Raw genomic sequence first — 19,432 nt, forward strand, 5'->3', positions numbered from 1 at the left:
TGCATGTTGAGGTATTTGGGGAAGGTTCAAGGTTCAAGGTTAAGAAAGTCTGGAAAGTTAACAGGGTCTGATTTGGGGGTAGTGGGGGTTGATCACGGTTGGATGGAGGAGTGAACTGAGTCAGGCAGGGTTCAATGGTCACCGATTGAGCCTGAATAATAGGGTTGGTGGCGAGAAAGTGTTACAACTGTAGGGACTGGAAGATGGAGACATGGCCTCTAATAAGTCTTGCATGACTGAATTTGAGAGGGGCAAAAGATGAGGCTTTAGAAAGGACATTCTCCTGCAGGGCTAAGGCTTTTGGAGGAAAGGGTCATGACTCTGTTTTGGGTCTGTTTAGGTTCTGGATTCTGTATCGGGAGTAAGTTTTGAGGGTGGGGTAAATGTAGTAGGTCTGCAAGCCAGGGTTTGTTGGCTATGAGGGGCTGTGGGGGAAATTTGGAGGTATGTGTTGAATTGGTTGTTAGTGGTAGTCCAAGGCATATGAAGTGACCAGGATATACAGTTTTTTGACATAGCGTTGTGCATGTTGCTCTAGTTCATGGAGTCCAAGAGATTCAATGTGTATTATGGGTTCCAGCAATTTGGGATTTCATAGCAGGAGAATATTACCGATGAACAGAAGGTACTGCAAGGAAGTTTGGGCTTGGTTGATATGGTTTTGCAGGGCCATGTTGCCGGCCGCGGTGGTCTCGCGGTTCTAGGCGCGAAGTCCGGAACCGTGCGACTGCTACGGTCGCAGGTTCGAATCCTGCCTCGGGCATGGATGTGTGTGATGTCCTTAGGTTAGTTAGGTTTAAGTAGTTCTAAGTTCTAGGGGACTGATGACCACAGGTGTTAAGTCCCATAGTGCTCAGAGCCATTTGAACCATTTTGGACCATGTTGGTGGAGTCTGGATAAAGGTGATTGTGGAAGGAAGGGTAGAGCCCGGAGATGGGTAATTTGATGGTAAGGTAATTTTTGGGGATTCCATGTGGCAAGCAACAACTCAGGAGAAGTATGTGTGACTGGGTTCTGGCTAGAATATATATAAAAGAAATAGTTGGTTTTATGGCTGCATTTCTACAAATAAACTACTTTGTTTTACGTTTTTGCTGTTTGCTAAGGGTAAAGATACAAGCAGGATCAGGTCTAACACTGAGTCATCTAACACAGAAAGTTATGAGGCACGTGAAATTCACCGCACAAAAGAATGTTCATTTACATTTATAATTCCTCAGAAAAACAGAAATCAGGCAACAGCTTAAGTCATATTTCAGACAAAGTATTTTTACAAAGACGCAATGACAGCTTAAAGAAAATTGGTTATGTCATTTCCAAAGTAACTTGACTGGGGTCAGTTTCAACTTACGTGAACGTTATGAAACAACAAAATTTAACAGTCCTAGAGTATTCAGAGTGCTAATAAATTTCTCTTCAGCTTGAGATGCAGTTGTAAAGCAAATGAACAATATTATCCTTTCTAATGGTGCATCCAAAGATATACACAATGGTTTACTAAAGTGAGGTACGCATAAAGTGGCATTCGAAATTACGCTAAACGCATTCTCTCACAATTAGTTCGAGCATTTAGTTCATGAGCGCACTCGAATAGTAAACAGTTGTGAAAACGCACTTGGCGTCTTAGCAACGAATAATGTTGAGCTGGTAACGAACATCAAAACGGATAGAGGGATTAGAGAACACAGGGTTGTCGTAGGGAGACTGAATACTGCAACTCCCAAATCCGGCAAAAATAAACGAAAAATATATCTGTTCAAAAAAGCAGATAAAAATTCGCTTGACACCTTCCTGAGAGACAATTTCCACTCCATCAAGATTAACAGTAAAGTGTACCAGATGTGACTTGAATTCAGAGAAACAATATCGACAGCAATTCAGAGATTTATACCAAATAAATCAAAAAACGACGAAGCCGATCCCCCGTGGTACACAAAACGGGTCAGAACACCATTGCAGAAACAACGAAAAAAAGCATGCGAAATTGAAACCAATCCAAAATTCCCATGTTTCGCGATCTTCTGCAGAAGCTCGAAATTTTTAGCACGGACTTCAATGGGAGATGCTTGTAATTGACGAAAAGTCATTGAGTAAAACAAAAGGATTCCCCGAGGCTCACTGTTCTTCCTTCTCTATGTAAATGATTTAGAAGACAGTCGGAGCAGCCGTCTTAGGTTGTTTCCAGGTGACGGTGTCGTTTGTCGCGTAGTGAACTCACCAGAATATAAAAACTAATTGCAAATAGATTTAGAAAAGATATCTGAATGATGCGAAAATTGGCAAATGACCCTAAATAATGAAAAGTGTGAGGTCATCTATATGAGTGCTAAAAGGAATCCGATTAACTTCGGTTAAAGGATAAATCAATCGAATCTAAAAACTGTTAATTCAACAAAATACGCAGGAATTACAATTAGGAACAACACAAATCGGAAAGGACACATAGAAAATGTTGTGGAGAAGGCGAATCAAACACTGCGTTTTATTGGTCGAACACTTGGAAGATGAAACAGATCTATTAAAGAGGATGCCTACACTACGGTTATCCGTCCTCTTTTGCAGCACTGCTACGTTTTGCGAGGTCCTCACTAGACAGGACTAGTGGAGCACATCGAGGAAGTTCACAGAAGAGCAGCATCTTTTGTATTATCGAGAAATGGGGCAGAGAGTGTCGCGGACATGATACAGGATTTGTGGTGGACATCATTAAAACAAAGGCGTTTCTCGCTGTGGCGGGATCTTCTCAAGACGTTTCGACCACCAACTTCCTCTTTCGAATGGGAAAATATTTTGTTGATGCCATCCTACACAGGGAGGAATGATAATCATAATACACTCCTGGAAATGGAAAAACGAACACATTGACACCGGTGTGTCAGACCCACCATACTTGCTCCGGACACTGCGAGAGGGCTGTACAAGCAAAGATCACACGCACGGCACAGCGGACACACCAGGAACCGCGGTGTTGGCCGTCGAATGGCGCTATCTGCGCAGCATTTGTGCACCGCCGCCGTCAGTGTCAGCCAGTTTGCCGTGGCATACGGAGCTCCATCGCAGTCTTTAACACTGGTAGCATGCCGCGACAGCGTGGACGTGAACCGTATGTGCAGTTGACGGACTTTGAGCGAGGGCGTATAGTGGGCATGCGGGAGGCCGGGTGGACGTACCGCCGAATTGCTCAACACGTGGGGCGTGAGGTCTCCACAGTACATCGATGTTGTCGCCAGTGGTCGGCGGAAGGTGCACGTGCCCGTCGACCTGGGACCGGACCGCAGCGACGCACGGATGCACGCCAAGACCGTAGGATCCTACGCAGTGCCGTAGGGGACCGCACCGCCACTTCCCAGCAAATTAGGGACACTGTTGCTCCTGGGGTATCGGCGAGGACCATTCGCAACCGACTCCATGAAGCTGGGCTACGGTCCCGCACACCGTTAGGCCGTCTTCCGCTCACGCCCCAACATCGTGCAGCCCACCTCCAGTGGTGTCGCGACAGGCGTGAATGGAGGGACGAATGGAGACGTGTCGTCTTCAGCGATGAGAGTCGCTTCTGCCTTGGTGCCAATGATGGTCGTATGCGTGTTTGGCGCCGTGCTGGTGAGCGCCACAATCAGGACTGCATACGACCGAGGCACACAGGGCCAACACCCGGCATCATGGTGTGGGGAGCGATCTCCTACACTGGCCGTACACCACTGGTGATCGTCGAGGGGACACTGAATAGTGCACGGTACATCCAAACCGTCATCGAACCCATCGTTCTACCATTCCTAGACCGGCAAGGGAACTTGCTGTTCCAACACGACAATGTACGTCCGCATGTATCCCGTGCCATCCAACGTGCTCTAGAAGGTGTAAGTCAACTACCCTGGCCAGCAAGATCTCCGGATCTGTCCCCCATTGAGCATGTTTGGGACTGGATGAAGCGTCGTCTCACGCGGTCTGCACGTCCAGCACGAACACTGGTCCAACTGAGGCGCCAGGTGGAAATGGCATGGCAAGCCGTTCCACAGGACTACATCCAGCATCTCTACGATCGTCTCCATGGGAGAATAGCAGCCTGCATTGCTGCGAAAGGTGGATATACACTGTACTAGTGCCGACATTGTGCATGCTCTGTTGCCTGTGCCTATGTGCCTGTGGTTCTGTCAGTGTGATCATGTGATGTATCTGACCCCAGGAATGTGTCCTGGGACAATGAATTCACGGTGTTCTTATTTCAATTTCCAGGAGTGTACAATGAGGGAAGTCAGAGGTCGCATGGGAAGATGTAAGTGATCGTTTCCTCCGCGACCTGTTCGAGAGAGGAATAACAGGTAGTTCGATGAACCCTCTGCCAGCCACTTAACCCTTTCCGTCCTTGCCTGCACGATCTTTCGGATTCGATTTTAAATGTTTAGTGGGTCAACTCCATCAACTTTCTGCATCAATCTATGCTGCAACGATTGGATTCCGTGCAGCATCAGTTTTGTTTCATATTGTGATCACCGGGCCGAAATAGATCGTTTCAGACTTCCAACGACGAGACAACGCCTTGCGTCACTGAGAGAAATGTAATGTTTTCCTACATTTGGTTAGTTTATGGCCATCCCTGTATTTTAGACTGAGAATGTTTCGTTTGATGTGCGCAGGGTGTTTAAACACTTGCACGAGGTGCCAACTGGATTTTATACGTGTTTGTATTATGAGCAGCACAATAATGCTTGTGACTTCTTAGGGGGGGGGGGGGGGGGGGGTAGGACGTCAAACGGGCCGACTTCGAGAAGGAGAGGCACCACAGGACATTTTAATTTGCACTGACTATACTTTTACAAATAAATTCATAAAACTTTAACAGCATGACCAGGAAGGATTCAGGATTCACACTCATAGGAGTGGAAGTTCAAAGGCACGAAAAAATATTTTTTAAATGTGTAATTTCATGATTTTTTCACTTACTGTTGGCTCCATTTGTTACTATAGGTACACTTTTCTTCATACGTAAGAGAGATTCTTCGATGAATTTTGCACAGCTTACAAACCATACTTACAGGTGTATGAAACTCTAGAATTTATTTAATCTATGGAAAAATGAATGGGCTGTTACGTTTTAAACTTTGTGTTTAGAGAAAACTCGAATTTTGTAGTTAATTATCTCAATTTTTACCACAGTTTTTAACAGATTTGGGAAATTCTAGAGTTTCATACACCTGTAAGTATGGCTTGTATGCTGTGCAAAATTCACCGAAGAATCTCTCTTAGTTATGAAGAAAAGTGTATCTACAGCAACAAATGCAGCCAATAGCAAGTGAAAAAATGACGAAATTTCACATGTGAAAAAATTTGTTTTGTTATGTTTTTGAACTTCCTCTGCTGTGAGTGTGAATCCTGAATTCTTCCTGGTCATGCTAACAAAGTTTCATGAAGTTATTTGTAAAAGTACAGACAGTAGATATTAAAGTGTCCTGTGGTGCCTCTCCTGCTCCAAGTCGGCCCGTTTCACGTCATACCCCCGTTAAACAAACTATCATCCTGCGAATATTTTCAGCATTTTTACCAGCACATAATGTATTGAAATTGGTACAACTTAGATAAAAGTTTTAGAAATTTACAAAAAAATGGCTCTGAGCACTATGCGACTTAACTTCTGAGGTCATCAGTCGCCTAGAACTTAGAACTACTTAAACCTAACTAACCTAAGGACATCACACACATCCATGCCCGAGGCAGGATTCGAACCTGCGACCGTAGCGGTCGTTCGGCTCCATAATGTAGCGCCTAGAACCGCACGGCCACTACGGCCGGTAGAAATTTACACTCAGAGTTTAAAGGGAAGTGTGATCTCATGTGTCTCATAAGGAAAGTAATGCAGAAATAACTAAGGCGCTGCAGTCTGGAACCGCGAGACCGCTACGGTCGCAGGTTCGAATCCTGCCTCGGGCATGGATGTGTGTGATGTCTTTAGGTTAGTTAGGTTTAAGTAGTTCTAAGTTCTAAGGGACTGATGACCTCAGAAGCTGAGTCCCAAAGTGCTCAGAGCCATTTGAACCATTTTATAAAACCATGACACAGCAAAACTGCCTGTGCCCTTCGCTTTGCTTCTGACCTGGTATTATTTAATTCCATGTGCCTATGCAGGTTTTCGTAGTTGATTCGTACCTTGCTCATAGCGAATGTATAGATGGTGAGAGACTTTATAGCAAGTTAATACGTTCCTTTTTAGCGCTGACAACACCTAAGACCATAGTGCCTAGACAGGTAAAGCCCGGCATACAGGTTATAATCGCTCGCCACATTGTACCTAAGTCATGTTATGAACACCTTTCTGTGTGCATATTCCTGATGTCCTTGTACGAAAAAAGGTAAATTATATTACGTAGCATTGTAAGGCGCTAATGGATCATGTCTGTGCCTCAGATGCTTTTACTTTCTAATTGACGTACTTTATAGCGATTATAGTATGTACAGGAAATGTATTTGCAAATGTGGGCTTTGCATGGGTATGTGACAAGCAGTTACAGTAAAGTTGTGTTTTAGTAGTAATGAGTGGTTATACCGTGGGACTGTGTATGCGCTGCTTGGAGAGCGCTATCTTGTGGCCGGTTGTGAACCGCTAGAATCAACAGCAGGTGATCCTGTGCGGAATAGGGCAGTGGTGATGCCGACCGGTGTATGGCGAGCAGTGCTAGCTTCATCTGGTGATTTCAGTTTTATATTTTATGGAAAGAACGACCATGAGAGCAGTTTTTTATTATTTTTTTTATTGGTTATGACAATGATTTTTAATCATATGGTCTGCCTCATGTGCCATGATGTCCAATTGGTTTTATAAATGTTAACTCACGTTTCAGGTATGTGGTTCTGTAATAATTGTAATGTATACAGGGTGTTACAAAAAGGTACGGCCAAGCTTTCAGGAAACATTCCTCACACATAAAGAAAGAAAATATGTTATGTAGACATGTGTCCGGAAACGCTTACTTCCCATGTTAGAGCTCATTTTATTACTTCTCTTCACATTAATCATGGAATGGAAACACACAGCAACAGAACGTACCAGCGTGACTTCAAACACTTTGTTACAGGGAATGTTCAAAATGTCCTCCGTTAGCGAGGATACGTGCATCCACCCTCCGTCGCATGGAATCCCTGAAGCCCTGGAGAAAGGCGTATTGTATCACAGCCGTCCACAATACGAGCAAGAAGAGACTCTACATTTGGTACCGGGGTTGCGTAGACAAGAGCTTCCAAATGCCCCCATAAATGAAAGTCGAGAGGGTTGAGGTCAGGAGAGCGCGGAGGCCTCTACCAATCCATCGGTCACCGAATCTGTTGTTGAGAAGCGTACGAACACTTCGACTGAAATGTGCAGGAGCTCCATCGTGCATGTACCACATGTTGTGTCGTACTTGTAAAGGCACATGTTCTAGCAGCACAGGTAGAGTATCCCATATGAAATCGTGATAACGTGCTCCATTGAGCGTAGGTGGAAGAACGTGGGGCCCAATCAAGACATCACCAACAATGCCTGCTCAAACGTTCACAGAAAATCTGTGTTGATGACGTGATTGCACAACTGCGTGCGGATTCTCGTCAGCCCACACATGTTGATTGTGAAAATTTACAATTTGATCACGTTGGAATGAAGCCTCATCCGTAAAGAGAACATTTGCACTGAAATGAGGATTGACACAATGAGTCGCATGTCAACACAAGCACCGAAGTCAACATTACCTTCCTTCAATTGGGCCAACTGGCGGTGAATCGAGAAAGTACAGTACATACTGACAAAACTAAAATGAGCTCTAACATGGAAATTAAGCGTTTGGTTCAAAAATGGCTCTGAGCACTATGGGACTCAACTGCTGAGGTCATAAGTCCCCTAGAACTTAGAACTACTTAAACCTAACTAACCTAAGGACAACACACACATCCATGCCCGAGGCAGGATTCGAACCTGCGACCGTAGCGGTCGCGCGGTTCCAGACTGTAGCGCCAGAACCGCTCGGCCACCAGCGGCCGGCAATTAAGCGTTTCCGGACACATGTCCACATAACACCTTTTCTGTACTTGTGTGTGAGGAATGTTTCCTGAAAGTTTGGCCATACCTTTTTGTAACACCCTGTATAGTTAACTGATGTAAGCCCTCCCTCAAACCTGTTATGTTACACCTTCACAGATCCGATGGTGGCGCCTTCAGAGTGCTGAAACCGGTTATATAGTAAACGATATTGAAGCGATCGTGGCTTTTCAATTATTTTAAAAACAGAGTGATCGCCCCACGACACACAATGTGTTCACTGCAAAATATTTTAAGTAATTTAGAAAATTAAATTATTCAGAAAGACAGATTGCATAATACAGTGAAAGTAATGAACCCCCAGTCATTTTAGGCACCATCCATCACTGTTGAGAAGGAAACAACGTGTGTTCCCAAGTGCACTAACCCCTAGTACAACACTCCCCCCAATAACACAAAACCGAGGGAGAAAACACGAAAATCAAAACAACTGTAGCGGCAACACGCACCTTGCAGTGACAGCTGTGTCCTCGGGTTGGTGAAACGTGCAGACACGCCCAGTACGCGCTGTAGGCTGACACTTCTCCAACTAGCAAGCGTTTCTCTGCTCGCTGCTTATATACCGAGAGGCGGCCATGTTGCGCGTGACGTCAGCTGTCTCCAGATAGGCCGCTGCCGCCTCTTGTCTGTGCCTCGCACTGGGACGCCATTGTGTTCAGCTCCGACAGCCACAATCACGAGCTGCCACTTTGGAGGGCCTGGTGAACCGGACCTAGAGAACACCACTGTGGTACCTCCCTAAAAACTGTGCCTCATTTCTTATCGTGTCCTTGCCGTACCAAATCATCATTCCACTACTTGGACACCTACAAGGAGCGGGCAAAACTAAGAAAACACAAAAATCACAGCACACTACCACGCCCAACTCGGTGTAGGAGAACATTCAAAACAGCTTCCAGTCCTCTCGGAATGTGTAAATACAGGCACTGTGTGTTTTTCAAGGCAGTCTTATACCATTCCTCAAGCAAAATGTTGGCAACATCATGTGACAATGATGAACATCAATACTGATCAAACATCCTTATCTTCAAAGCAGACTACGAAGAGCCGGCCAGTGTGGCCAAATGGTTCTAGTGCTTCAGTCCGGAACCGCACTGCTGCTACGGTCGCAGGTTCGAATCCTGCCTCGGGCATGGATGTGTGTGTTGTCCTTAGGTTACTTAGGTTTAAGTAGTTTTAAGTCTAGGGGACTGATGACCTCAGATAGTGCTTAGCGCCATTTGAACCATTTTTGAGACCACTGAGGCAAATAATACAGGGTGTACATAAAGTCCAGGAACACTTCCAACTATTTATTGCACAAGAACGAAACATTTTACAGATATTATACATATGTCATTTTGAAGACAACCCCTAAAAGTTTTTTTCACGTAGATTCGTAATTTGCCGATAGTCAGTGCTAGTCGCAAACATGGCTAGTTCATGTGCGGAGTGAGCTTTATGTGTGTAAGACTTCGACAGCCTTGTGACCGAGCGGTTCTAGACGCTTCAGTCGGGAACGCGTTGCTGCTACGGTCTCAGGTTCGAATCCTGCCTCGGACATGAATGTGTGTGATGTCCTTAGGTTAGTTAGGTTTACGTAGTTCTAAGTTCTAGGGGACTGATCACCTCAGATGTTAAGCTATTTTTGAACCATTTTTTTGTTAGAGTTCGACAAAAATAAATGTGCTACAGCTGTTCAACGGTTGTTTAGAACCAAGTACGGTAAGATGCCACCAACAGGGAAGGCCATTTACCACTGGTACAACAAATTCGTCAAGAAGAGAAGCGGACGTCCCAGTGTGTGTGAGGTGAATACGGAGCGCATACGAGAGACATTCGTAAGAAGCTCAAAGAATTCGGTGCGTCCTGCATCCCGTGAACTCGAAATGGCGGCAATGACGGTGTGGAAAGTCCTGCGACATAAGCTGTCTGCGAAACCATTCAAATCAGAGCTAGTGCAGGAGCTCAATGACGACGAAAAAGACAAGCGTTTTGACTTTTATTCGCAGTTGCAACAAGTGAATCAGTATGGGGATGGCATTCTTGGTCGCTTAATTGTTAGCGCCGAAGCCATTTTTTACACTAATAGGAAAGTGAACAGGTATAATAGTCGAATCTGTGGTACAAAGCATCCACACGAATGCATTGAATTTGAACGTCATTTCCCCAACGTAAATGTTTTTTGTGCCTCGTCACGTCGAAAGCTGTACGGGCCATTCTTCTTCGCCAAGAGCACTGTCACTGTATATTCCTAATTGGACATGTTGCAGCAATGGGTGATGCCTCGAATGCAATCGGACTCTTCATTCATCTTTCAGCAGGATGGGCCTCCACCCCATTTTCATTGTGAAGTTCGTGGGCACCTGAACTCGGAGCTGCCACATCGATGGATGGGCCGTGCTACAGAAGGGGATAGCTGTTTCGTGAAATGGCCTCCCTGATCAACAGATCTCGACCTGTGTGACTTTTTTTCTGTGGGGCACATTAAAGATCTGGTGTATGTACCGCCTCTACCACGTGATTTAGCAGAGCTCCGGGAGACAATACTGGAAGTGACTGCCAGAGTCGATGATGCCGTGCTGAAACGGGTATGGCAAGCTTCGATTACCATAACGACGTCTGCCTGGTTACTCATGGTTCATAAAGCGAATGTTTGTATTAAAAAAAAAAAAAATTCGGAGTTTCTCTACAGAATGCAATATGCATGACATCTGTACAATGCTTAGTTCTTGTGCAAGAAATAATTGAAAGTGTTCCAGGACTTTATGTACACCCTGTATAAGAGATCTAGTCACTGTGGCAGACAGGGCAGATGCAACAATTCATCCTTATGCTAAAAAAAAAAAAAAACAACTTCTGGACAATGCGAACTGTGTGAACATGGGCCCTGTCGTCTTGGAACACTGAATCGCTGTTGTATCATGTGGTGGACCTGTTGTTGTTGTTGTTGTTGTGGTCTTCAGTCCTGAGACTGGTTTGATGCAGCTCTCCATGCTTCTCTATCCTGTGCAAGCTTCTTCATCTCCCAGTACCTACTACAGCCAACATCCTTCTGAATCTGCTTAGTGTATTCATGTCTTGGTCCCTCTACGATTTTAACCCTCCACGCTGCCCTCCAATACTAAATTGGTGATCCATTGATGCCTCAGAACATCTCCTACCAACTGGTCCCTTCTTGTCAAGTTGTGCCACAAGCTCCTCTTCTCCCCAATTCTATTCAATACCTCCTCATTAGTTATGTGATCTACCCATCTGATCTTCAGCACTCTTCTGTAGCACCACATTCGAAAGCTTCTATTCTCTTCTAGTCTAAACTATTTATCGTCCACGTTTCACTTCCATACATGGCTACACTCCATACAAATACTTTCAGAAACGACTTCCTGACACTTAAATCTATACTCGATGCTAACAAATTTTTCTTCTTCAGAAACCCTTTCCTTCGCATTGCCAGTCTACGTTTTATATCCTCTCTACTTCGACCATCATCAGTTATTTTGCTCCCCAAATAGCAAAACTCCTTTACTACTTTAAGTGTCTTATTTCCTAATCTAATTCCCTCAGCATCACCCGACTTAATTCGATTTCATTCTATTATCCTCGTTTTGCTTTTGTTGATGCTCATTTATGCCCTCTTTTCAAGACACTGTCCATTCCGTTCAACTGCTCTTCCAAGTCCTTTGCTGTCTCTGACAGAATTCCAATGTCATCGGCGAACCTCAAAGTTTTTATTTCTTCTCCATGGATTTTAATACCTACTCCGAATTTTTCTTTTGTTTCCTTTATTGCTTGCTCAATATACAGATTGAATAACATCGAGGACAGGCTACAACCCTGTCTCACTCCCTTCCCAACCACTGCTTCTCTTTCCTGCCCCTCAACTCTTGTAACTGCCAACTGTTTTCTATACAAATTGTAAATAGCCTATCGCTCCCTGTATTTTACCCCTGCCACTTTCAGAATTTGAAAGAGAGTATTCCAATCAACATTGTCAAAAGCTTTCTCTAAGTCGTGATGGACCTAATAAGCCAAAATGGTTGAGTCGCGTGGGGCGGATACGCGGTCTGGGCGTCTTCTCACGGTCAGCGCAGCTCCCCCCCCCCCCCTTCCCCCCGTGGGAAGTTCGAGTCCTCCTTCGGGCATAGGGATGTGTGTTGTCCAGAGTGTAAGTTCAAGTAGTGTGTAAGCTTAGGGATCGATGAGCTAAGAAGTACGGTCCCAAAAGATATTACCACAAATTTACCAAAATGGTTACATAATCCTTGGCAGCCTTGCAGAGTATCCGTGGGGCTGCACAAACCATCACCGAATACCCGCGATGTTTCAGTATTGGGATGTGACCTCGGATAGAAGTTTGAAACAAGAGTCCAACTCGGGACCTTCGCCTATCGCGGAAAAGTGCTCTGCCGGCTGAGCTACCCAAGCACGACTCACGACTCGTCCCCACAGCCTCAGTTCTGCCGGCACCTCGTCTCCAAACCTCACAGAAGCTCTCCTGCGAAACTTGCAGCACTAGCACTCGTGGAAGAAACGATATAGCTTAGCCACAGCCTGGGGGATGTGTCCAGAATGAGATTTTCACTTTGCAGCAGAGTGTGTGCTGATATGAAACTTCGTGTCAGATTAAAACTGTGCGCCGGACCGAGACTCGAACTCGGGACCTTACCTACACGTAAAGTACTCTTTCCTAAAATTCTTCCAATAAACCGAAGTCGACCATTTGCCTTCCCTACCGCAGTTCTCACATGCTCGTTCCACCTCGTATCGCTTTCCAACCTGATGCCCAGATATTTAAAAGACTTGACCGTGTCAAGCAGGACACCAGTAATACTGTATCCCAACACTACAGGTTTCACAAGCTGAGACATTGTCGCGAATAAAACAGTGACCCGTATATACAATAAGTTACCTGTAATTTACGTCTATGATCACAAACTTTTTGTTAACAGATTACCGGTTTCGGTCTACAATGACCATCACCAGATCTGTTTCATAAAAATAAAGTCCTAATGTACTGCAGTCATAGTGGCACCGCCAAATGTTAAATGCAAAGCCAGCACCACCGGCCCTGTGGCCGAGCGGTTCTAGGCGCTTCAGTCGGGAACCGCGCTGCTGCTACGGTCGCAGGTTCGAATTCTGCCTTGGGCGGATGTGTGTGATGTCCTTAGGTTAGTTAGGTTTAAGTAGTTTTAAGTCTAGGGGACTGATGACCTCAGATGTTAAGTCGCATAGTACTCTGAACCATTTGATTCGCAAACCGTGAAATGCCTCTCCCATCCCTCTCAGTCGGGACCTTTTCCCGGCCACATTTCTGACATCATGTTTCGTGGCCACGTGTGTTGCACCACCGCTTGTCGACACGTAGAACGAAGCACCAAGAAATCCAAAAACTGCACACACCGTATGGCCACAGGCGAGGCCAAACACGATTGCTCTTTTTTGTCATTCTGTCACGTCCTTACATTTACCACGTTTATGAACAACGTCTGCTTGAAATACGGGGTGTTCAAAAAGTCTCTCCGCAGTGCCGAATGATTGTTAGCCGCGCGTGCCGTATCATTGTTCGCCTGACTTTGTTACTTCCATAGAGTAAATATCTTTGGAGTGAGCATTGCGTTCTGAGCATGTTGTCAACATTAAACCAGGATAGTCACGTGTTTTCGGGACTTCGCTGTGCGTGTCTGCTTTCCTCGGAGTTTGAAGTTTATAATATCAAGAGTTTTTGTTGTGTTTTTACCGTTTGTTGATAGCGTAATAGCGATGGTGAATTACTGTTGTTACTACGGATGCAAAGAAAAATATTTGAAAGGAGGGAAAGTAACTTTTCACGGGTACTATGTTTAAAAATTTCGAGACGCATTATAATTAAGACTTGATTCTGTAGACCTATTTTTCTACGATTTTATGACTATATAATAGATATTACGGCTCAGACAAAAGCTTACAAACAATCGCTTCCTCTCGTAAATTTGCTAGTGGAACAGGAAAGGGAATTGTTAGTTGTTTCAGCAAATACTATCCTCCATGCATTTATCAGTGACTTGTCGATTATGTATATAGATTTGAAAGACGGGAGACATAAATTCAATAGAGTGGGAGTCTGTAATTGTCTTCGTATAATCTGTGTGACCAAACCTTTTTGTTTACTATAAAGCTACAGTAGGAGACCATGCTAAGTCTGTCTAAGACATGGAGAATGATTATGTGTGATCTCTATTTTAGTTAACCGAAGGATGAACAACGAGAAAAGATGTGGCTCCAGAAAATGTTGTTGTGGTCTTCAGTCCTGAGACTAGTTTGATGCAGCTCTCCTGTGCAAGCTTCTTCATCTCCCAGTACCTACTGCAACCCTACATCCTTCTGAATCTGCTGGCTGTATTCATCTCTTGGTCTCCCTCTACGATTTTTACCCTCCACGTTGCCCTCCAATACTAAATTAGTGATCCCTTGATGCCTCAGAACATGTCCTACCAACCGGTCCCTTCTTCTAGTCAAGTTGTGCCACAAACTTCTCTTCCCCCCAATCCTCTGCAACACCTCCTCATTAGTTATGTGATCTACCAATCTAATCTTCAGCATTTATCTGTAGCACCACATTTCGAAAGCTTCTATTCTCTTCTTGTCTAAACTATTTACCGTCCATGTTTCACTTCCATACATGGCTACACTCCATACAAATACTTTCAGAAACGACTTCCTGACACTTAAATCTATACTCGATGTTAACAAATTTCTCTTCTTCGGAAACGCTTTCCTTGCCATTGCCAGTCTACATTTTATATCCTCTCCACTTCGACCATCATCAGTTACTTTGCTGCCCAAATAGCAAAACTCCTTTACTACTTTAAGTGTCTCATCTAATACTCTCAGCATCACCCGACGTAATTAAACTACATTCCATTATCCTCGTTTTGCTTTTGTTGATGTTCATCTTATATCGTCCTTTCAAGACACTGTCCATTCCGTTCAACTGCTCTTCCAAGTCCTTTGCTGTCTCTGACAGAACTGCAATGTCATCGACGAACCTCAAAGTTTTTATTTCTTCTCCATGGATTTTAATACCTACTCCGAATTTTTCTTTTGTTTCCTTCACTGCTTGCTCAATATACAGATTGAATAACATCGAGGAGAGGCTACAACCCTGTCTCACTCCCTTCCCAACCACTACTTCCCTTTCATGCCCCTCAACTCTTATAACTGCCATTTGGTTTCTATACAAATTGTAAATAGCCTTTCGCTCCCTACACATTACCCCTGCCACCTTCAGAATTTGAAAGACAGTATTCCAGTCAACATTGTCAAAAGCTTTCTCTAAGTCTACAAATGCTAGAAACGGTGGTTTGCCTTTCCTTAATCTAGCTTCTAAGATAAGTCGTAGGGTCAGTATTGCCTCACGTGTTTAAATATTTCTACGGAATCCAAACTGATCTTCCCCTAGGTCGGCTTCTGCTAGTTTTTCCGTTCGTCTGTAAAGAATTCGCGTTAGTATTTTGCAGCCGTGACTTATTAAACTGATAGTTCGGTAATTTTCACATCTGTCAACACCTGCTTTCTTTGGGATTGGAATTATTATATTCTTCTCGAAGTCTAAGGGTATTTCGCCTGTCTCATACATCTTGCTCACCCGAGTTTTGTCTGGACTGGCTCTCCCAAGGCTGTCAGTAGTTCTAATGGAATATTGTCTACTCCCGGGGCCTTCTTTCGACTCAGGTCTTTCAGTGCTCTGTCAAACTCTTCACGCAATATCGTATCTCCCATTTCATCTACATCCTCTTCTATTTCCATAATATTGTCCTCAAGTACATCGCCCTTGTATAGACCCTCTATATACTCCTTCCACCTTTCTGCTTTCCCTTCTTTGCTTAGATCTGGGTTTCCATCTGAGCTCTTGATGTTCATACAAGTGGTTCTCTTATCTCCAAAGGTCTCTTTACTTTTCCTGTAGGCAGTATCTATCTTACTACTAGTGAGATAAGCCTCTACATTCTTACATTTATCCTCTAGCCATGCCTGCTTAGCCATTTTGCACTTCCTGTCGATCTCATTTTTGAAACGTTTGTATTCCTTTTTGCCTGCTTCATTTACTGCATTTTTATATTTTCTCCTTTCATCAATTAAATTCAATATTTCTTCTGTTACCCAAGGATTTCTACTAGCTCTCGTCTTTTTACCTACTTGATCCTCTGCTGCCTTCACTACTTCATCCCTCAAAGCTACCCATTCTTCTTCTACTGTATTTCTTTCCCCCATTCCTGCCATTTGTTCCCTTATGCTCTCCCTGAAACCCTGTACAACCTCTGGTTTAGTCAGTTTATCCAGATCCCATCTCCTTAAATTCCCACCTTTTTGCAGTTTCTTCAGTTTTAGTCCAGAAAATAAGGAGGAGTAATTTTGTCCCTACAAAATATTCCAAAGTATGTTCAAAACACTTTGAAGAGGAATGTTTAGACAGAGAAAAATTTGGACTTGTGTGGCCGAAGGTAGATGCTATACCAACTATTTTTAATTTTCCACAGCACTTATTACCAACTTCTGCATTCAGCTTAAATACGTTTTCTGCACAAATCAAATAAAAAAACACAATAGTGTAGCTAATCAAAGTACAATTTCATCTTCTTTGGTGTATTTTGCCTTCAATTTATTTTCTTCACCATTTGATTAAGAAGCGCAAAATATTCGTAAACATGTCCCCAAACTCTTTCATTTGTGTCACTTTCCACTTCCCTTTATGGTGATATGGGTTGATTGTTACATGACCAACTGTATTTGCTTTATAGTACATTTATCCGCCGATCGCCAGTTTATTTAATAAACCGGGAGCAAGTACGCAAAATGCGTTAAATAAACAATTCAAAGTGTCACCAGTAAGAAAAATTGTGCTTTAGGTCGCAAAAACGAGAAAATAAATACGCAGAAATAGCAGAAAAAAAGGACGAATTAGCAGGGATATAATCGCTAATGTGAGGCAAATTCGGTGTTTTTCGGACACTTGCAAAAGTACTAGCGTACTGTCAAGTCGTTTTGCAAGACTATGACTGCAAAAATGTACGTCAGGCTCTGTAATACTATAAAGTGCGGTATCATACCGAAAACTACCAAAAATCGAGTGCATCTGAAGTGTGACACCTACCGCAAACAAGCAGAATGCAATATCACTTGCTCTTAAAAGTTACGTAGCTGGTTAATTCCCAGCATCAAATGGATACTGTCAAAATGTCTGCGCAACATATATAAATAATCCACGACACGTATGAAAAGAATCAGTCTGTACCAGGGATGTAGTGACATTCGAAATATACAGGGCGCTATACGGACAAACACACGACGTCCCGAGAACACAACACAAAATTTGTTCTGCGCATGTGAATGCTCACTCCAGAGATATTTACTCTATGGTTACTTCCCTTCGACCATAGATATTGGTAGACTGGTCATGACGTATATTTCGTGGCACCAACATCTCTACTGCTATACCATGTGACTATTGGCAAAACAATGGTGGTATCCTGTTGTGCTTATGGTTGTACCGAGCGTTTTGTGAAGGGAAGTAACATTAAATTTCACGTTTAAGTATTGTTAGTATAATTTAGCGGCATTTCTTGAATACTGATAAACTATTGTGTGTATCATATCCTTACCCAGAACGCCACAGTTACGTAAATAGGCGGTTTGAAGTGCTGTGTGTGTTTCCAGGCGCACATTGCAATCGTATATATTTATTGAAATGGTAAGCTACAAAGTTGCTTTCTCTCTTTCGTATAGGTTTCCAAAGGATGAAGGGCGCAGGCAGATGTGGATACAGGCAGTGAAACGAAAAGATTTCAAGCCTACTGCGCACACACGCATCTGTTCGAAGCACTTTGAAGAATATATATATATATATATATATATATATATATATATATATATATATATATATATATATATATATATATATATATATATATGGCTATTACAAATGATTGAAGCGATTTCATAAATTCACTGTAGCTCCATTCATTGACATATGGTCACGACACACTACAGAGACGTAGAAAAACTCATAAAGTTTTGTTCGGCTGAAGCCGCACTTCAGGTTTCTGCCGCCAGAGCGCTCGAGAGCGCAGTGAGACAAAATGGCGACAGGAGCCGAGAAAGCGTATGTTGTGCTTGAAATGCACTCACATCAGTCAGTCATAACAGTGCAACGACACTTCAGGACGAAGTTCAAGAAAGATCCACCAACTGCTAACTCCATTCGGCGATGGTATGCGCAGTTTAAAGCTTCTGGATGCCTCTTTAAGGGGAAATCAACGGGTCGGCCTGCAGTGAGCGAAGAAACGGTTGAACGCGTGCGGGCAAGTTTCACGCGTAACCCGCGGAAGTCGACGAATAAAGCAAGCAGGGAGCTAAACGTACCACAGCCGACGGTTTGGAAAATCTTACGGAAAAGGCAGAAGCCCTACCGTTTACAATTGCTACTAGCCCTGACACCCGATGACAAAGTCGAACGCTTTGAATTTTCGGCGCGGTTGCAACAGCTCATGGAAGAGGATGTGTTCAGTGCGAAACTTGTTTTCAGTGATGAAGCAACATTTTTTCTTAATGGTGAAGTGAACAGACACAATGTGCGAATCTGGGCGGTAGAGAATCCTCACACATTCGTGCAGCAAATTCGCAATTCACCAAAAGTTAACGTGTTTTGTGCAATCTCACGGTTTAAAGTTTACGGCCCCTTTTTCTTCTGCGAAAAAAACGTTACAGGACACGTGTATCTGGACATGCTGGAAAATTGGCTCATGCCACAACTGGAAACCGACAGCGCCGACTTCATCTTTCAACAGGATGGTGCTCCACCTCACTTCCATCATAATGTTCGGCATTTCTTAAACAGGAGATTGGAAAACCGATGGATCGGTCGTGCTGGAGATCATGATCAGCAATTCATGTCATGGCCTCCTCGCTCTCCCGACTTAACCCCATGCGATTTCTTTCTGTGGGGTTATGTGAAAGATTCAGTGTTTAAACCTCCTGCGAGCTCGCATCAACGATGCTTTTGAACTCATTGATGGGGACATGCTGCGCCGAGTGTGGGAGGAACTTGATTATCGGCTTGATGTCTGCCGAATCACTAAAGGGGCACATATCAAACATTTGTGAATGCCTAAAAAAACTTTTTGAGTTTTTGTATGTGTGTGCAAAGCATTGTGAAAATATCTCAAATAATAAAGTTATTGTAGAGCTGTGAAATCGCTTCAATCATTTGTAATAACCCTGTATATATATATATATATATATATATATATATATATATATACACTCCTGGAAATTGAAATAAGAACACCGTGAATTCATTGTCCCAGGAAGGGGAAACTTTATTGACACATTCCTGGGGTCAGATACATCAC

General features: G+C 43.6%; 1 protein-coding gene across 1 annotated transcript in view; it reads right to left on the minus strand.

Annotated features, from left to right (window-relative positions):
• Window positions 1-8,579, minus strand: part of LOC126213187 (receptor-interacting serine/threonine-protein kinase 4-like) — an 83,915-nt gene extending 75,336 nt beyond the window's left edge. The window contains exon 1 of the mRNA XM_049940813.1: window positions 8,513-8,579. The gene's annotated coding sequence lies outside the window, so the exon portion shown is untranslated. The remainder of the gene's footprint in view (window positions 1-8,512) is intronic.
• Between the last annotated feature and the right edge of the window lie 10,853 nt (window positions 8,580-19,432).

Source organism: Schistocerca nitens, chromosome 11 (assembly GCF_023898315.1).
Source record: "Schistocerca nitens isolate TAMUIC-IGC-003100 chromosome 11, iqSchNite1.1, whole genome shotgun sequence".
NCBI classification, from domain to species: domain Eukaryota; kingdom Metazoa; phylum Arthropoda; class Insecta; order Orthoptera; family Acrididae; genus Schistocerca; species Schistocerca nitens.